This window comes from Stomoxys calcitrans, chromosome 4 (genome assembly GCF_963082655.1).
Source record: "Stomoxys calcitrans chromosome 4, idStoCalc2.1, whole genome shotgun sequence".
In the NCBI taxonomy this organism is placed as follows: Eukaryota; Metazoa; Arthropoda; class Insecta; order Diptera; family Muscidae; genus Stomoxys; species Stomoxys calcitrans.
The window spans coordinates 96,593,527-96,612,187 of NC_081555.1; positions in this window are offsets into that span (position 1 = coordinate 96,593,527).

Here is an 18,661-nt window from a genome sequence, read left to right on the forward strand (position 1 = left end):
GGGAGGACAAAAAACCATCTGCGAAACATGTAAACCATAAACCCAACAATGAAACTAACTTGCGACAATTTTCATTCATTGACAACGGCATGTCATAGGATCTAAAATCAAAAACAATAACCATTAACAAGTCAAGCAATACTTCGTGATTTGGGACCATTGAACCCGAAGTAATGTTTATACTAAGGTGTTACAATACACTTTAACTTAAAGGTTCATGACATCGCCCACTCAATTAACTCATCAGAACATTAACGCCAATGGGAATCAACAATCAGCCCCATTCCTATATTCCCAGACATACATTCTATTTGCTTTTTATCTCACCACCCCAACTCCTCCGGAAGCAGAGAGATAAATCCCTAAATAAAACAAAAGCCAACTAAAGGTAACAATTTCTAATATAAACATTAAACCTAAGAAAACAAAAGTATCTCCTCCTCCTTCGGGTCTCGCCAAATATTTAATCTTTCCGGGCATTATGTTTTTTTTTTCGATTTGTTTTTTTATAGAAAAAAAAATCCAAAAGAATACCAATCGACATCTCCGACAACAATTCCTAATAATGAAGTCATGTCAGTTTTCCTTTCATGTTGCAACAATAAGTGATTCACTATTTAACTGCTCCAGCAGAGAGCTCTTGGGGCATGAGAGATCCCCAAAAGGAGAAGAAAAAAAAAAAAATTACAAAAATAAACAGCCAACTTACTATACAGAACGAAAATAATTTATGCCGAACCATGTCTCAATCTAATTCTCAACAATAACAGACGTAGGCAAAAGGTAACAAATCATCACTTTTGTGTTGCACGTAACTCTGGCACACACGCACGATAACTACGATGATCAGCAGTGAACAATTGCTTAAGGAAATGTTGCTAGCTGATGTTATGCCAATGTTGTTGGAACATTGACTATATAGAGCTACAGTTGTTGTTGACGGGTTAATGCTGCTGCAACGGAAAGGTGTTTCAAAAGGCGTACAGTGGTTACGAAGCAGAAAGTTCAGCAAAAATTGATGTGGTGGTCAAAAGGATCACCAAATGACTCGCTTAAAACTGCATGTCCCAGAACCAAACCAAGGAGTGATCAAGTAAAAATGCGTTAAGTTCGGTCGGGCCGAACTTGGGATACCCACCACATCGATTACATATGTTAACCACCTTTCGTCATATCCCAATGAAAAATTAATCATTTATGAACCCATAGCAGCTATATAGAAATATGGTCCGATTACGACCAATCTCGGAATGGAAGTCGGGTGGCCAAATAATGGCCACTGTTCAAGTTGGTTAATCAGAACATTGGTCTATATGGTAGCTATATCCAAATATAGATCTGAACCTTATAGGGCATAGAAGTCGAAAACCTAATATAGCTCACTGTGTAAAATTTCAGCGAAAAAGGATAACATATGCGCCTTTTTAGGGCCCAAGACCTTAAATCGGGAGATCGGTCTATGTGGCGGTTATATTCAATCAAAGACCCATGGGGGTCATATTGAACCCGGATGTCAAAGGGCCTAACGCAGCACAGTGTGCCAAATTTCAGGGAAATCGGGCAATAAACGCTGATAATGAGTATATAGCCGCTATATACAAATTTAAACAGATCTGGGCCATACATAACATATTGTGTCTAATTTCAGCAAAATCGGATCATTTATATGGGGGCTATATCAAGATATAGTCCGATATAGCCCATCTTCGTACTTAACCTGCCAAAGAGCAAAAAAATCTATGCAAAGTTTCAGCCAAATATCTTCATTTTTATACCCACTACCATAGGATGGGGGAGTACTAATTTCGTCATTCCGTTTGTAACACTTCGAAATATTGATCCAGGTCCCCATAAAGTATATATATTCTTGATCGTCTCTACATCCTCGATCAAGCCATGTCCGTCCGTCTGTCGAAATCACGATAGCGGTGGAGTGCATGAAAGCTAGCCGCTTGAAATTTTGAAACTGATATTTACTATTGATGTAGGTCATTGGGGATTATAAATGGATCATATCGGTTCAGATTTGGATATAGCTCCCATATAAACCAATCTCCAGATTTGAATTCTTGAGCCCCTGGAAGACGCAATTTTGCGCATAATGTTCTGTTATGACTTCCAACAAATGTGCCAAGTACGGTCTGAACCGATCTCCTGATTTGATTTCTTGAGCCACTAGAAGCCTCAATTTTCAACCGATTTAGCTGAAATCTAGCATGTACTGTTCTGTTTGGACTTCCAACAACTGTGTCAAGTACGGTCCAAATCCATCTAGAACCTGATATACAGCGGTCAAAAAAAGTATTCATCATTAGCAAAATTGATAATAAATTCACTTATTTTGGGTAATTGAAGAAAATTTAAAGTAAACAAATAATGCAGTTTTATGCAATAGTTTATTTTTCGTAATATGTTTTAAAATAAATTCAAAAAATAAATTTAATTAGCGCAAAAATTGCAATTTTATATAATAACACCAAAAACAGAACAAAAAAAGTATTCATCATTGATGTGCTATCATCAAAGTCAAATTCAAATATTATTTGGGAATCCCCCTTTTCTGTTTTATTTAGTAAAGGAGGCTTTGCCCTTGACAGCAAATATTTAATTTCATTGAAAATATAGTTTTTGTCAAAATGGGTCGTAAGCAAAACGAGGTTTCTGATGAGGTAAAAGTTTTGATAATAAAACACCACAGGAATGGTTTAACTCAAAAAACTATCAGTGAAATATTAAATAGACCACGATCTACTATACAATCCATCATCAGAAAGTGGACAGAAACGAAAACTGTTGACAATAAACCAAGATCTGGTCGACCAAAAGCACTTTCAGTTGGAGATGTGCGTTGGCTAGTGCGGCAAGTTCAGAAAACTCCGAAGACAAATGCGACCATTTTTCGTAAAAACACTATGGAATATTTAGGGAAGGAAGTTACTACACAAACAATTCGAAATACACTCAAAAGGCATAGTTACAGAGGAAGAACTGCACGTAAGAAGCCCTTTATAAATAAAATAAACCGAGTGAAAAGGCTAAACTTCGCAAAAATGTATGTAAAACAGCCCGAATCATTTTGGAAAACAGTCATTTTTGCAGACGAGAGCAAGTTTAATCTTTTTGGGTGCGATGGAAAGGTCATAGTGTACAGAAAACCAAATACAGAGCTTGAAGAACGAAACACAGTTGCTACTGTAAAACATGGTGGAGGTGGTTTAATGGTTTGGGGGTGTATGGCGGCTTCAGGAGCGGGAAATCTTGAAATTATTAATGGAGTAATGGATCATAAGTATTACATTGACATTTTAAAGAGGAATTTAAAAGATAGTGCTGTAAAACTTGGGCTTGGTAATAACTTTCAATATTATCAAGATAATGACCCCAAACATTCTGCTTTAAATACCAAGATGTGGATGCTGTATAACTGCCCCAAAGTCATTAAAATTCCTCCTCAAAGTCCCGACTTGAACCCAATTGAACATCTTTGGGAACATCTCGAACGCAAATTGAGAACGCGCAATTTTTCGAGCAAGAGTCAAATGCAACAGGTGATAATGGAGGAATGGACTAATATAGACCAAAATATAACCGCTAAATTAGTCCAATCGATGTCAAACCGTTTAAAAGAAGTTATAAGACGCGGTGGTCGAATAACAAAGTATTAATTTTTTTAAATTATGTTATTTATTTTTTTGTTTTTTTGCAATGATGAATACTTTTTTTGTTTAATTTTTTGTGTTCAGCTGTAAAATGGCCCTTTTTGTTCCAATAAATACTATTTTTTTCTTTAAAAACAATGAAATTGTGTACATATATATCACACAAGCACTACTGCATCATTAGTTTAATATTTTTTTATTCCAATTGTCTTTTGTAGACTTATTAAAAAAAAAAACATTGAATGATGAATACTTTTTTTGACCGCTGTAGCTCCCATATAAATCGATCTCCCGAATTGACTTCTTGAGCCACTGGAAGCCTCAATTTTCAACATATTTGGCTGAAATCTAGTATGGAGTGTTCTGTTAGGACTTCCAACAACTGTGCCAAGTACGGTCCAAATCAGTCTAGAACCTGATATAGCTCCCATATTAACCGATCTTCCATATTGGCTTCTTGAGCCCCTAGAAGCCTCAATTGTCATCCTATTTGGCTGAAATTTTGCACATGGTGTTCTGTTATGACTTCCAACAAGTGTGTGCTGTACGGTTTATATCGGTCTATAACCTGATATAGCTCCCATATAACCCGATCTGCCAATTTGACTTCTTGAGCCCCTGTAAGCCTCAATTTTTTCCAATTTGGCTGAAATTTTGCATATAGCGTTCTATTTTGAATTTAAACAACTGTGTCAGGTACGGTCCAAATCGTTTAAGAACATGCTATAGCTCCCATATAAACCGATCTCCCGATTTGACTTCTTGAACCCTTACAAGCCGCAATTTTATCCGATTTGGCTGAAATTTTGCATAAAGTGTTCTGTTGTGACTTCCAACAACTGTGCCAAATACTTTTAAAATCGGTCTATAACCAGATATAGCTCCCATATTTTAGCAGAATCCATGGTGGTGGGTTCCCAAGATACGGCCCGGCCGAACTTAGCACGCTTTTACTTTTTAAAGCCTGTAGCATAACTTCAACAGTCGAATAGACGGACAACAGACATACGGACGGACATGGCTAGATAGTCTTAGGTTTTTAGATATGGTTAGGTTAGGTAAGAGTGGCAGTCCTTTACAGACTCACTTAGACAATTTTAAGTCCATTGTGATAACGCAGTAGCGACCGACTAAGGCCTCTGGTGGGAATCGAACAACCCCAAAAAAACAGACTTGTGCAAAATTTCATGATAATCGGTAAAAAATGCGATCTGTACCTTGATTACAAAAATACATGGACAGACAGACGGACATAGCCAAATCGAGTCAGGAAGTGATTCTGAGCCGATCGGTGTACTTATCGAGGGGTCTAGCTCTACTTAGCGTTGTTAAAAAATACACAAAGTTCTAATACCCTGTAGCAGAGTGGTGGTGTAGAGTAAAATGGAAATTTTCCCCCTGAACATTCCACTAAGGAACAGGGGCAAACTTCTCACATATCAATGAGTCAGTTAGATTCAAGTTAAAGCTCAATGATAAGGGGCCTCCTATTTATAGCCGAGTCCGAACGGCGTGCCGCAGTGCGACACCTCTTTGGAGAGAAGTTTTACATGGCGTAGTACCTCACAAATGTTGCCAGCATTAGGAGGGAAAAACCACGGCTGACATTTTTTTTTTGACTCGTCAGGATTCGAATCCAGGCGTTCAGCGTCATAGGCGGACATGCAAACCTCTGCGCTACGGTGGGCTCCGGTGGTGTAGAGTATCCTTTGATGGCGAGTATAAAAAAGAATGCTATTGTTAACGGTAGAACTGTCAGTTTGATCCAAGGAAGGATTGCAGAGGACTCTTCAATAAGGCGAAGATAAATAGATATAAAAGTAAGATGAAAAAGGCACAAAACTAAACTTGTATAGAATTCTGCAGATCCGTGAAAGATCTGTGCACTACGGAAGATCTTTTTTCGCGCACCTACGGTGGAGTCCACAGAGAACTGTATGGACAATGTCTGGTGAGACAACACTTAAACTACGTTAGGTTAAGGAAGGAAAGATTGAAAGGAGGGTGCGGATATTAATCCGCCCTATGCCACTATGGTCATACACCTGAGCCAGTAATCCGCTTGTTGTGCGCTCTAAATACTAAAAACGTAACCCCAAAGAAGAATATCTAAGACGGGAATTTCTTGCACCTTTCAAAATTCTTGTAAGGTCTGTCACGTCTGGTGTTGTGTCCCCACTTACGTGCCGGTATCTGTTAGCCGCGAAAGCCGGGCAATGACATAGGAAATGCTCCAACGGCTCATCATCTTCCCCGCATGCCTTACACATGTTATCACTTGCCGCACCCATTTTATATAATGAGCTCGTAGTCCTATGTGTCCCGTTATGATATCAAAAGCTATACTGACATCCTTCTGACTTCCTTTCAGTAATAGGCTTGTCTTCTCACGATCTGGATCTCCCCGAAGAATTTTCGCCGTCCTACCGACCGTTTCCCGGTTCCACAGGCTTGCATATGCATTTTGCATACACACCCTTATCTCGGACTGCGTCGACCCGAAAGGCTTTGGGTTAACCAAGTTTATTGACGGCAGTTCTCTGGCCTTCACTGCCAAGTCATCTGCATTTTCATTTCCAGTTACTCCGTAATGGCCCGGCATCCAAACGATGCGGATCGTGTTATCCTAAGAGAAGGCTTTAATCTCCTTCTTACACTGCAAAACAATTCGTGACCTTACCGTCCTGGTTGTTACTGCCCTTATGGCCGTCTGCCCCTACTGTCCGTAAAGATGTTCATACTCGACGTCCGCACGATAACACCACACCACCTCACTTATTCCGTTATCGCCCAGACTGCAGAACTGTATAATGGTCGGTCAGGCAGTCTTAAACAGATCTCAGTCCCTGAGTTCTCAATGTAGACCTCCAGGCCCACTCTATCCTCTAGCTTTGATCCATTCGTGTAACCTAATCTTTCACATGGCAATACTAGGGTTCCGTCAATCCAAGACTGTGCCGCTGGCAGCAGTGCCTCGTACTCGACTTCAACTGACGTCTCGGATATCCGAACGAAAACCACTTCCATTCCTTCCAGGTTTTCCATCGTTGCCTCGATTATACCGCGATGGTTTGAGCTGTTCCTATGCTAAATCCATTCTCCCATCGCTGGAAGTCTCATAGCCGCAGTGGCAACCTCGCACTTTATCCATATGTCTATGGGTCGGATATCTAGAATAGCCTCCAGTGCCCTGGGAGGCTTGGTCGTCATCGCTGCGCCTATGCCATGTTCTCTAAACCTGTTGTATGGTCCTTATGTTGCATTTTTTCCTCCATAGCAGTTATCCAAACTACTGAGGCCTAAGTAAATATTGATGTAACCACACTACTGTAGAGCCAGTTGACTATCCTCGGACTCAGGCCCCATTTTAAGCCTACGGCTTGTCTACATAGTGCCCAACATCTGTGAGCATTCTCAGTACGCTCCTGAATGTGACACTTCCCATTCAGTTTCCTGTCCAAGATCACTCCCAAGTATATGACCTTGTCAGATATCGAAATCGTCTTATTGAGGAAACGTGGTGCGTTAAATTGCCCCACCTTCGTCTTCCTCGTGAACAGGCATATTTCAGTCTTCTCTTGTTTAACATTGAGACCTCTGGGTCAATCCCAGTCGTGTGCCATCTGCAAGACCCGTTCGGCCCTTCTGCATAGATGGTTCCGATCCTTACCCCTTAAAAGTATCATAAGGGGTAAACGGGTTCAAATCCCTCCTCAGTCAGCATCCGTAATAGGTCATTTATGGTTGTCACCCATACGAGTAGCGTTTAAATACCCCCTTGTGGCGTGCCTTGTGCCACTTTCACCGTTATATTTATGGCAATTTATCCACCTGTTCCTTAGCATATGGTTTATCAGGTCTTTAAGGACCGGGTCCACCCGGTACTGTTCTAAGGATTGGATCAGTGTTTCGCTCTGCACATTGCTAAAAGCCCCCTCGATGTCAATGCATACCGCCAGGGTGTACGTTTTGGCTTCGAAGGATTCTTCTTTTTTATGCACAGCCTCGTGCAGGGCAGTCTCCACCGACCTTCCCTTGACATAGGCATGCTGTTTGTATTTGAGCAGTTCGCTGGATGTTTACTCTTTATCGCAATACGTTCCATTGTTTTGAGTAGAAAGGACGTAAGGCTTATAGGTCTGTAGGCACAAAGTTCCACCTTGACTCCTGCCAGGCTTTCGGAGTATATGCAAGTCCCAGGTACGCTGCGATGATATTGGCCAGGTGGGTCGCCATATAGTCTGCCTTCTTTTGTAGTAATGCTGGAAATATTCCATCAGGTCCGGGTGAAACTCCTCAAGAATTCCTTCACCATAAACTATTTTACTCGTGGATTCAAATTTCCTAGGAAATGCTCCAACGCACAGTGGGATGGAACCGAAAAAAACTAGTAAAAAATATGGCGTGAGAGAAGGGGAGAAGTCTCTTTTTTAATATTTTAAATGGTATCAGCTGAGGTGCTAGCGATATAGTGTGTAAAACTTCCAGGCCCTACGTTGTCTGGGCCCTTTTGGCAGGCCCCTAAAGTTGGTCATATCGGAATTTCGAAAATTTGGTGTCGCTGCCAAATTTTCGCTTGTGGTCCGATTTCCAATATTTTTACTATTTATTTTCGATTCTATCTCACTTTGTGAATATCACTGTTTTGAAGTCTGGTGCCGGTAACTGTCATGTTATTGCTGCGGCGAAATCTCGCATTGCGCCTTTTTACCCCCTGTGCAGCACTGGTATAACGCACCTATTCAAAAGTTTTCATATAGAATTGTTATGCTAAATTGAATATAGAGGCGATGTAATACAACTACTCAGTTGCTCACATCTACACCCTCGCACGTTTAGATAGATGGAATAATTTCTTTTGTAAATCGATTTGTATGTACACAACAATAAGAGGTAACAATTTGTAGTAGCAAGTTCTGGTGAAGAGATGTTGGTCCGTAGTAGTTGTTGGTGTTGTACGGGGCTCACAAAAAAAAAAAAACAGTAGCAGCAAGGCGAACGTGTTGCCTAATTAGGTGCCACACATTTAATAGGACTCTAATTCAAAAGTAAATCAGTGGAGGAGGCCAGTGGCCAAAAGCCACAGAAGCAACACAGTAGCCAACTAACACAAAAGTACTTCACCCCACCCCACCTTAGACCCATGGAAATGGAGTTACGTTCAATTGCTGGCAGAGAGCACTTAAGGAAATGACGTACTCAGCATTTGCTCGGCACGTCGGCACGGGGGAATGGATGGGTGAATGTTTATTTTGATGAACTACTGGCGGTAATGTATACTCTGGAACCTTGAGTGAGGTAGGTAGGTAGGTAGTGGGTAGGTATAAGCTGAGAAATGCTTTTAGTTGGACACAGTGGATGGAAACTGCGAAACAATGTCAGGGTCATGAGAAAGGTGAACTAGAGTGATGGCATAAGATCAGTAGATCAAGATCCCAAAAAAGGGGTTTGACTACTCAAACCAACCTTTCTTTAGGGGCCTTCCAAATTTGGCCCATGAACATTCCACTAAGGAACAGGGGCAAACTTCTCACATATCAGTGAGTGCAGTCCGATTCGAGTTTAAGCTCTATGATAAGGGGCCTTCTTTTTATAGCAGAGTCCGATCGGCGTGCGACACCTCTTTGGAGAGAAGTTTTACATGGCATAGTACCTCACAAATGTTGCCAGCATTAGGAGGGGAAAACCACCGCTGAAAATTTGTTCTGATGGTACCGCCAGGATTCAAACCGAGGCATTCAGCGTCATAGGCGGACATGCTAACCTCTGCGCTACGGTGGTCTTTAGGGGCCTTAGTATAACCTAAGCTGAAGAAATATATCGTCGATATATCAAAGATGGGGAGACCAAATTATGGGTATATTAATTTGTACTTTAATAGCTATTAACAAGTTATGTGCGGCCGGGTCGAATCTCTTTTAAGGTAAACAAAGAATAGTGGATAAGAATTGTTATGATATTGGAGCCATATCAAGTTATAGTCCGATTTGGACCGTAAACGAATTCAATGTTAAAGACTATAGTAGAAGTTATTGTGTAATATTCCATTCGGGTCACTACAAAGCGCAATTCATGTCCGAATGGACTTGGAGAAGCATAATCGGGAAAACGGTTTATATGGCGGCTATATCAAGTTATGTACCGATTCGAAGCATACAATTGTGCAAACGTAGCCTTTGAGTGGGGCGAAAGTGTTTTCATTTCGCTCCTCAAATAAAAATATCCGTATCTCGGAATTGGTACTACCTATTACAAAAAAATTGTAAAGCCTTTTTGGACTAGGCTGCAAATGAACTCCAAAGACCCAACAGCTGCGGTAGTGGCGTCAGACCGCAGCATGTTGTCCTCCCCTCTTATAGGTGTGGGAGCCTTGGCACCTGTAGTCGAGAGTAATGTTTCAAGCGCACAACTAGTCGTCAGACTAATAAATGAGGAAGAGACCGAAAAACCAGAGGGATACACAGTTCGTCCACAGCCTTTAAGAAACGGAGGCGTCTCTGACCCGGATTCAGACAGCGTCAATGAAACAAACATCGCAGCCGAATCGAGAGATGAGTGCATCGGAATGACAGCAAAGCACGACCTGGTGAGAAAGATGGACATCCCCCAGCTTACAAAGACGACGGACTTCATCAGGGGATGGGGCAGTAAATTTGCGACGGAACCCATGTTGGGATTCTTGGGCAAGCAAAGCCAAGGTTTGGTCGCAGAAAAGTGGGAGGCCTTCCATAGGGAGGAGAAGGAGGAAGGAACTCTCCTTGTGGTTGGCATTGATCAAGTCTCCGTGACAAGTTTGGCTAAGATTAAAGGCATGCCGCACTACGGGAGCAAGGCTATCTTTTTCAAGATTGGGAAGACAAGAGTAGGCAGCATATTGAGCCATAAGGCGATGCAGTGGCGGGACAATCAATACTGCCTAATGGACAGGGGGCCGAGGACGAAACAATCACCGACTCTCTCAATATTGGTAAGACTAGTATATGCAAAAATCCTAATACTAAAATATCACATGCAGGGGCGTGAGACCCTACAAAGCTTAACGAACAGGGACCCAACGACGGAACCACCAACGACTTTCTCGAGATTAGGAAAACTAGGATGGATAAAGATCCTTATGCCGAAACATCAGGCAGTGCAGTGACAGAGAAAACGATGCCGCCTAAAGCACAGGAAGCCGACGATGAGATCATAACCTACTCCCAACAAGCCCATTTATTCAAGATTTGGAAGACTAGTATAGGCAAAGATCCTTATATTGGAAAATCAGGTTGTACAGGGACGGTAGACGATAGGAAATCTGGTAGCGTGAGTAGGGCATGCGGGGAAGATGATTAGACGGTGTAGCATTTCCTTTGTTATTAACCGGCTTTCGCGGCTAACAGACACCGATACTTAGGTGGGGGCACAAAAGGAAAACTATTAAGGATTTTGTAACTAGCAGGAAATTTCTAATTTGAAATTTTCATTTTTGAGGTTATTTTTTAGTTTTTATAGCGCACAACAAGCCGATTACTGGCTTAGGTGGCATGGGGCGGATTAGTATGTGCGCCCTCTTTTTTTATCTAACCTAAGGCTTGAAGGCGGCATCTCTGTATGGTGTACCATATATATGGAAGCCAGCCAGTAATGGGATTTAATTTCTAGGCTGGCTACTACTGAATCTTCAGACAATCCCATGGCAGCCGGTTGTACGTACCGGATTGGCCCGATGGAGTCTTTCACCCGCAAGGGCTGCCTCCTTAGTGTACAACACACTGCTACAACAACAACAACCGATTATTCAGTGTTTAGCGACGGAAGAAGGACAAGTAAAATCGTGTTAAGTTTGGCCCTGCCGAACTTTGGATACCCTCCACCATGGATAAATTTACCATCCCCTTTTATAAGAACAACTATTGGGTTGCCCAAAAAGTAATTACGGATTTTTTAAAATAAAGTAAATGCATTTTTAATAAAACTTGAACTTTAATCAAATATACTTTTTTTACATTTTTTTTCTAAAGCAAGCTAAAAGTAACAGCTGATAACTGACAGAAGAAAGAATGCAATTACAGAGTCACAAGCTGTGAAAAAATTTTTCAACGCCGACTATATGAAAAATCCGCAATTACTTTTTGGGCAATACAATACCATATCAATAATAATATGCAAATGGGGACTGGTATGGCTCATATTTCATTCTGGTCTCGAGAACTCTTATACAAGCCATAAATTCAGCGAAGTCGGGCAACAAATTCGCCTTTTATGGGATTAATACCCTAAATTGGAAGATCGGTCTATATGGCAGCTATGTCTAAATATAGTCTGATCTGGACCAGATGCAAGTCGGATGGCACGAGCCTAAATACAAGTCACTGGGTAAAATTCTGTGTAATGCAGCTTTTGTGAGCTTAAGACCTTTAATCGGAAGCTCGGTTTATATGGCAGCTATATCTAAATAAAGACCTATTTGAACCATATTTGAGTCGGATATCAGGGGGCTTTAATCAACTCACTATTTCAAATTTCATCGAAATCGGGGTATAAATGCCGCACAGCGAGCCGTATAGCAACACCATTTGGTAGAGAAGTTTTAACATGGCAGGATACCTCACAAATGCACCCAGCATAAGTAAGGAGATAACGACCGCTGAAAATTTTTCTGAGGTTCACGTCGGGATTTGGAGTTGGGAGTCAAAGGCGGCATACTCACCTCTGTGCCACGGTGGCCTCCGTTCACAAATTTGTATTCTTGGAGAAAATTTCGTTCAATTTTGAATAAAATTCAAAATGTTGTCCTCGAATTCGATGTTTCTCCAACACTGTGTGGCTTCTTCTGCATCTCTGCTGCCCTTGTGGCATACAAAAGTAATTTTAAAGTATTTCCATTTTATGGTCAAACGAATGGTTCAAATGGTTAAATGTTTGCTTTTCATATGAATGAATGTTGAAAGAAGGTATTCATTTACATACCTTGCAGGCGCTTTATTTCACTGCCTTGGTGTTCTCTGTAGCAAAATGAAACATTGTTGAAGGGTCTGTGTAAGTATTCCATCGTCTGCGGACAGCAACAGCATAACCGCCATAGTGTAACTCAGTAGAGTGAGTATGGACGTTTAGTCCACTTAATGTTATGATTAGTTACGGTCATAATACTTGACGTTGATGGTGAAACAATTAAGACTCAGGGCGAAGTTACCATCACAACCACAGCAATCAGTTTGCCTTGTTAAAGTCTTTGAAACTTGAGCGCCATTAAATTTTGTGGCAAATTTTCTAAAGCTGCAAATCAGTTCCAGAAAATTGTTTCAAAGCTCTCTCTCTCTCCTAATCAAAAAATCACAGTTGCTTCGATTGCTTTTTATCAATCAAATGCTAACGATGGCAGAACATCAAACGGAATTGCTGATGATTTCGAGTTGGAGTGTGTGTGGGGGGGGGGGAGCTGATTATCATTGGGGCTACATGGCAGAAGAAACCCACATCCAAAGACCGACCTCCCACATTCAAACACTTGAAATAACCTCAAAAGTCCACAAGATCCTCAATAAAATAAACATTTATTTATCTTTTTTGATAGACTTTCCCAAAAAGCATTGTGGGCCATTATAGCATGCCTTGATATTGCTTTGGCCTGAAGGAGAGGAGTGTGTATTGAGAGGGTGCTGAAGAGAGTTATTGTTGCTGAATTTTCATTGGTAAAAAAAATAACGAAGATGAGGCATTTTCCTCGTTGATGGAAATGTAAGTCACGTACTTTGCTAAAATAATTCAAAATGCTTACACACACACACACACGCTTGCATTTTCTTTTATTCTCCTCTCTCGATATGCCATCTATGATGGGAAAACTGAAACGCATACCCAACTACTGACAACAAGTACTCGTTTCACATACACATACACACACACAAACACATTGATATGAGATGTGGAGTCATACTTACACGAACACAAAACAATTACATTTTTTACAAGGAAAATCCCTCCTATAGAGAAACAGGAGAGGCCAACATTAGGTCGCCAGGGGGACCTTATGTTTTGGTGAAACGGCAAACAATAGATATATGACCTCTAGAGGCTCATAAAGTAAAATCGGGGAATCAGTTTATAAGTTTATATGGAAGCAAAATTCGGGCTGATTTGGTCCATTTACAATCCGAAATGACTTACATAAATAAAAAGCAGTTGAGGACAAGACCGATAAAATATCGTCTTCGCACGCATGCGCTATTTGCCTAGGCCATCGACCACCCCTCTCAAAAACGTAGGCCTCTCCAAGAGGTTGAAGAATAAAAAGCTCTCAACATTATAAGGAGACTTGGTGCTTGGAGGCCATCGCAGCGCAGAGGTTAGCATGTCCGCCTATGACGCTGAAAGCCTGGGTTCGAATCCTCCTAATGCTGGCAACATTTGTGAGGTACTATGCCTTGTAAAGCTTCTTTCCAAAGAGGTGTCGCACTGCGGCACGCCGTTCGGACTGGGCTATAAAAAGGAGGTCCCTTATCATTGAGTTTAAAAATTTAAATCGGACTGCACTCGTTGATATGTGAGAGGTTTGCCCCAGTTCCTTAGTGGAATGTTCATGGACAAAATTTGCATTTATTTGCAAATTTAGCTGAAGGGCATAGTTTTACCATACATACCAAACTTCTGTCAAACCAGCAGAAATTTAAGTTTATAGAAACCGAACTGGAATGATCGTGAGACCGGTTTATATGAGAGCCACATCAGGTTTTAGACTGACTTGGACCGTACTTGGCACAGTCGTTGTAAGTCGTAATAGAATACCGCATGCAAAATTTCAGCCGAATCCGACAACAAATTGCGGCTTCAAGGGTTCAAGAAGTCAAATCGGGAGATCGGTTTTTTGTGGGAGCTAATTAAGATTAAAGACCGACTGAACAGTACTTAGCACAGTTGTTGAACGTCATAATAGAATGCTCTGTGCAAAATTTTAGCCAACTCGGATAAAAATTGTGGCTTGTAAGGGCTCAAGAAGTCAAATTGGGAGATCGGTTTATATGGGAGCTATATGTAAATCTGAACCGATATGGCCCATTTGTAATCCCCAACAATCTACATCAATACTGAGTATCTGAGCAAAATTTCAAGCAGCTAGCTTTATGTGTTCGACCGCTAGCGTGATTTCGACAGACGAGCGGACATGGCTAGATCGACTCAGAATGTCGAAACGATCCTGAATATTTGTAATGGGTGATCTTTTGGCACAATAATCACAAGAGAACACGTGCTGCTCGCCTATGTCGAGGACATCAATATCATAGGTCGGTCACCGCAAGTAGTAACTGCAGCCTTTGAAAGAATCGAAAGAGAGTCAGTGAAAATGGGTCAGGCAGTAAATGGATATAAGAAGAAATGGATGGTCTCAACTCCCAAAAAGCCATCCACAACCGAGCAGATAAAAGAAATGGAGAAAGTTGGGAACCACAACTTTGGGACAGTCAGTAACTTTATCTACCTAGGCAACGCCGTAACCGAAACGAATGACACCAGTTTTGAGATTAAGCAAAGAAGAATACTAGCAAACAGATGCTACTCTCGATGCTACCTCTCGACAGACGAAGATTACACTATACTATTGGGTTGTCCAAAAAGTAATTGCGGATTTTTCATATAGTCGGCGTTGACAAATTTTTTCACAGCTTGTGTAAAAAAATTATATTTGATTAAAGTTCATTCTAAGTTTTATTAAAAATGCATTTACTTTCTTTTAAAAAATCCGCAATTACTTTTTGGGCAACCCAATAGATACTGATACTACCTGTACTGTTATGTGGTTCTGAAGCATGGGTACTTGTGAAAGCAAATGAGGCAGTGCTTGGAGTATTTGAGAGTAAGATTCTTCGTAAAATATATGGACCAGTTTGCGATAATGGAGAATATAGGCGACTTATGAACCACGAGCTGTATGACGACGATAGCATAGTTACACGCATCAAAATACAACGGCTGCGTTGGCTAGGTCATGCTGTCCGAATGGATGAAGAAGCTCCAGCAAAGAAGTCTTTTGAAGGCAATCACGATGGTACACGCAAACCGGGAAGACCAAAGGCCCGATGGAAAGATCAAGTGGTGGGAGACACCTCGAAACTTGGTGTCAGAGATTTTAGAATGAGCGCAGAAGATCGAGGCGCTTGCAATGCTATTCTAGTTTCGGCTAGTGGAACAAATATTCTGTCATAGCCAATTAAAGTAAGTACGTAAGATCTTTTAAGGGCTGTGGGAAAGTTTTTCAAGAAAAACACATAAAATTCAGAAAAAAGAATGAAATCTTTATTTCAATCGATAGTATGGTCAATATAATTCAATGTTAGAAGATTATTTCATGCAAATGTTGACCGCGATTGCGCCTCAAATGGTCCATCCGCTTAGTCCAATTTTGGCATACTCTTTCCAAACATTTCGGACGGTATCTCACGAATAAATGCTTCAATGTTGTCTTACAATGCGCAAATTGAAGCGGGCTTGTCTGTATAGACATGGGCTTTAACATAGCCTCACAAAGAATAGTCTAAAGGCGTTTAATAGCACGATCTAGGAGGAAAATTGACCGGTCGCAAACGTGAAATAAAATGCTCAACAAACTAGCCTCTCAACAGCCCACTGTTACGCATGCTGTGTGGCATATGGCAACGTTTTGTTATAACCACATGTCTTGGACGACAAGTTCTTTAATTTTGGGCACAAAAAATTGAATATAATCTCATAGTAGCGCTCACCATTCCCACTTACGTTACGATTTGCATCATCTTTGAAGAAGTACGGTCCAATGATGCCACCAGCCCATAAACCGCACCAAACTGTGACTTTACCTGGATGCATTGGTAGCTATTGCAATGCTTCTGGCTGATCTTCACTCCAAAATCGAACATTCAGCTTATTTTCGCACCCAAAAATTAGCTTCGTCGCTCAATGGAAGAATCGCACGATGATAATAATTTGCAAGCTTTGTTCGCTTGAAAGACGATTCATGGTGAAACTATAAACCAATCTGAAGATGTTTGACAGTGAAACAAAACACGAATCGTGCGTGAGCTGTTTAAGCCAGTGTTGCCAAAAATATTTTTATCATGGTTTTCGCAATAAATTCCGTACAATATAACATACCAACTTACGGGCCCTGAAGCCTTCACATCTATTTGGGTTGCCCAAAAACTAATTTTTTAAAAGAAAGTAAATGCATTTTTAATAAAACTTAGAATGAACTTTAATCAAATATACTTTTTTACACTTTTTTTCTAAAGCAAGCTAAAAGTAACAGCTGATAGCTGACAGAAGAAAGAATGCAATTACAGAGTCACAAGCCGTTGAAAAAATTTGTCAACGCCGATTATATGAAAAATCCGCAATTACTTTTTGGGCAACCAATAATATGGCTGATGAGTATTTGAAACCAAATTACGAAACTTTCCTTTTCCTTTTGCAAAAAAAAATCCGATCATTGAGCTCGTCTCGAAAGAGAAACAAACAAAAATTGTAAAATTTTATGGTCTTCGCGCCAACAGGCAAAGAACTTGAAAATGAACAAAATGCCAATAAAATTTGCCTAAACAAAAAAATGTCTATGAAATTTTCCCAGACACGAAATTTTTTTAATATGAAATGAATTGGCATACTGTTTGTACCAATTTAAAAGAAAATGTATAGATAATACAATGTATATGCTCACCGAAAAGATATTCAAGTACAAAATCCGAATTTTTGATTATTATTTTCATTAGTTGGATTTTTCCTTACCTGCAAAGAAAAGAAAAAATCATATATTTTATAAGCAAAGAAAAAAAAACAAGTAAAAACGTGTAAGTTCGGCCGTGCCGAACTTTGGATACCAACCACCATGCAAAAATTAACCATCCTGTTTTATAACAACACCACTACCACATCCATTCTTATATTCAAGTGGGCCTGGTCTGTTTCATCTTTGATTTAGGTCCCGATAGGGTTTAAGACCCTAAATTGGAAGATCGGTGTATATCGCAGCTATATCTAAATATAGACCGATCTGCACGATATTTGAGTCGGATATCGCGAGGTTTAAAAAAACTCCTCACTGTTTAAAATTCCGGCAAAATCGGGTGATAAATGCAGCTTTTAAGGGCTTAAGACCCCAAATTGGCTGATCGGTCTATATGGCAGCTATATCTGAACCATATTTGAGTCGGATGTCGGGAGGCTTTAATCAACTCACTTTTTCAAATTTCAGCGAAATTGGATAATAATTGCGGCTTTTATGGGCTTTAGGCCCGTAATAGGCAGATCGGTCTATATGGCAGCTATATCTAAATATAGTCCGATCTGAAACCATATTTGAGCCGGATGTCGGGAGGCTGAAAATAACTCACTATTTCATATTTTATCGAAATCGGATAACAAATGCGGCTTTCATGGTCTGAAAACCCGCAATCGACAAATCGAACTATATCTAAATATTGTTCGATCTGGGCCATATTTAGGTATGATGACTGAAGACTTAAATCAACTCGCTGTTTTCAGTTTCAGCGAAATCTTGTTATACATACAGCTTTTATGGGCTCAAGACCCTTAATCGGCAGTACAGTCTATATGGCAGCTATATTGAATATAGACCTATCTAAACTATTGGGTTGCCCAAAAAGTAATTGCGGATTTTTCATATAGTCGGCGTTGACAAATTTTTTCACAGCTTGTGACTCTGTAATTGCAATCTTTCTTCTGTCAGTTATCAGCTGTTACTTTTAGCTTGCTTTAGAAAAAAAGTGTAAGAAAAGTATATTTGATTAAAGTTCATTCTAACTTTTATTAAAAATGCATTTGCTTTCTTTTAAAAAATCCGCAATTACTTTTTGGGCAACCCAATATATTTGAGTAGGATGTTACTATTTAAAATTTTTATCGAAATCAGATAATAAATGCGTATTATTTGAGCGAAAGATTTGAGAGAAAGATTCTTCGTAAAATATATGGACCAGTTTGCGATAATGGAGAATATAGGCAACGTATGAACCACGATAGCATAGTAA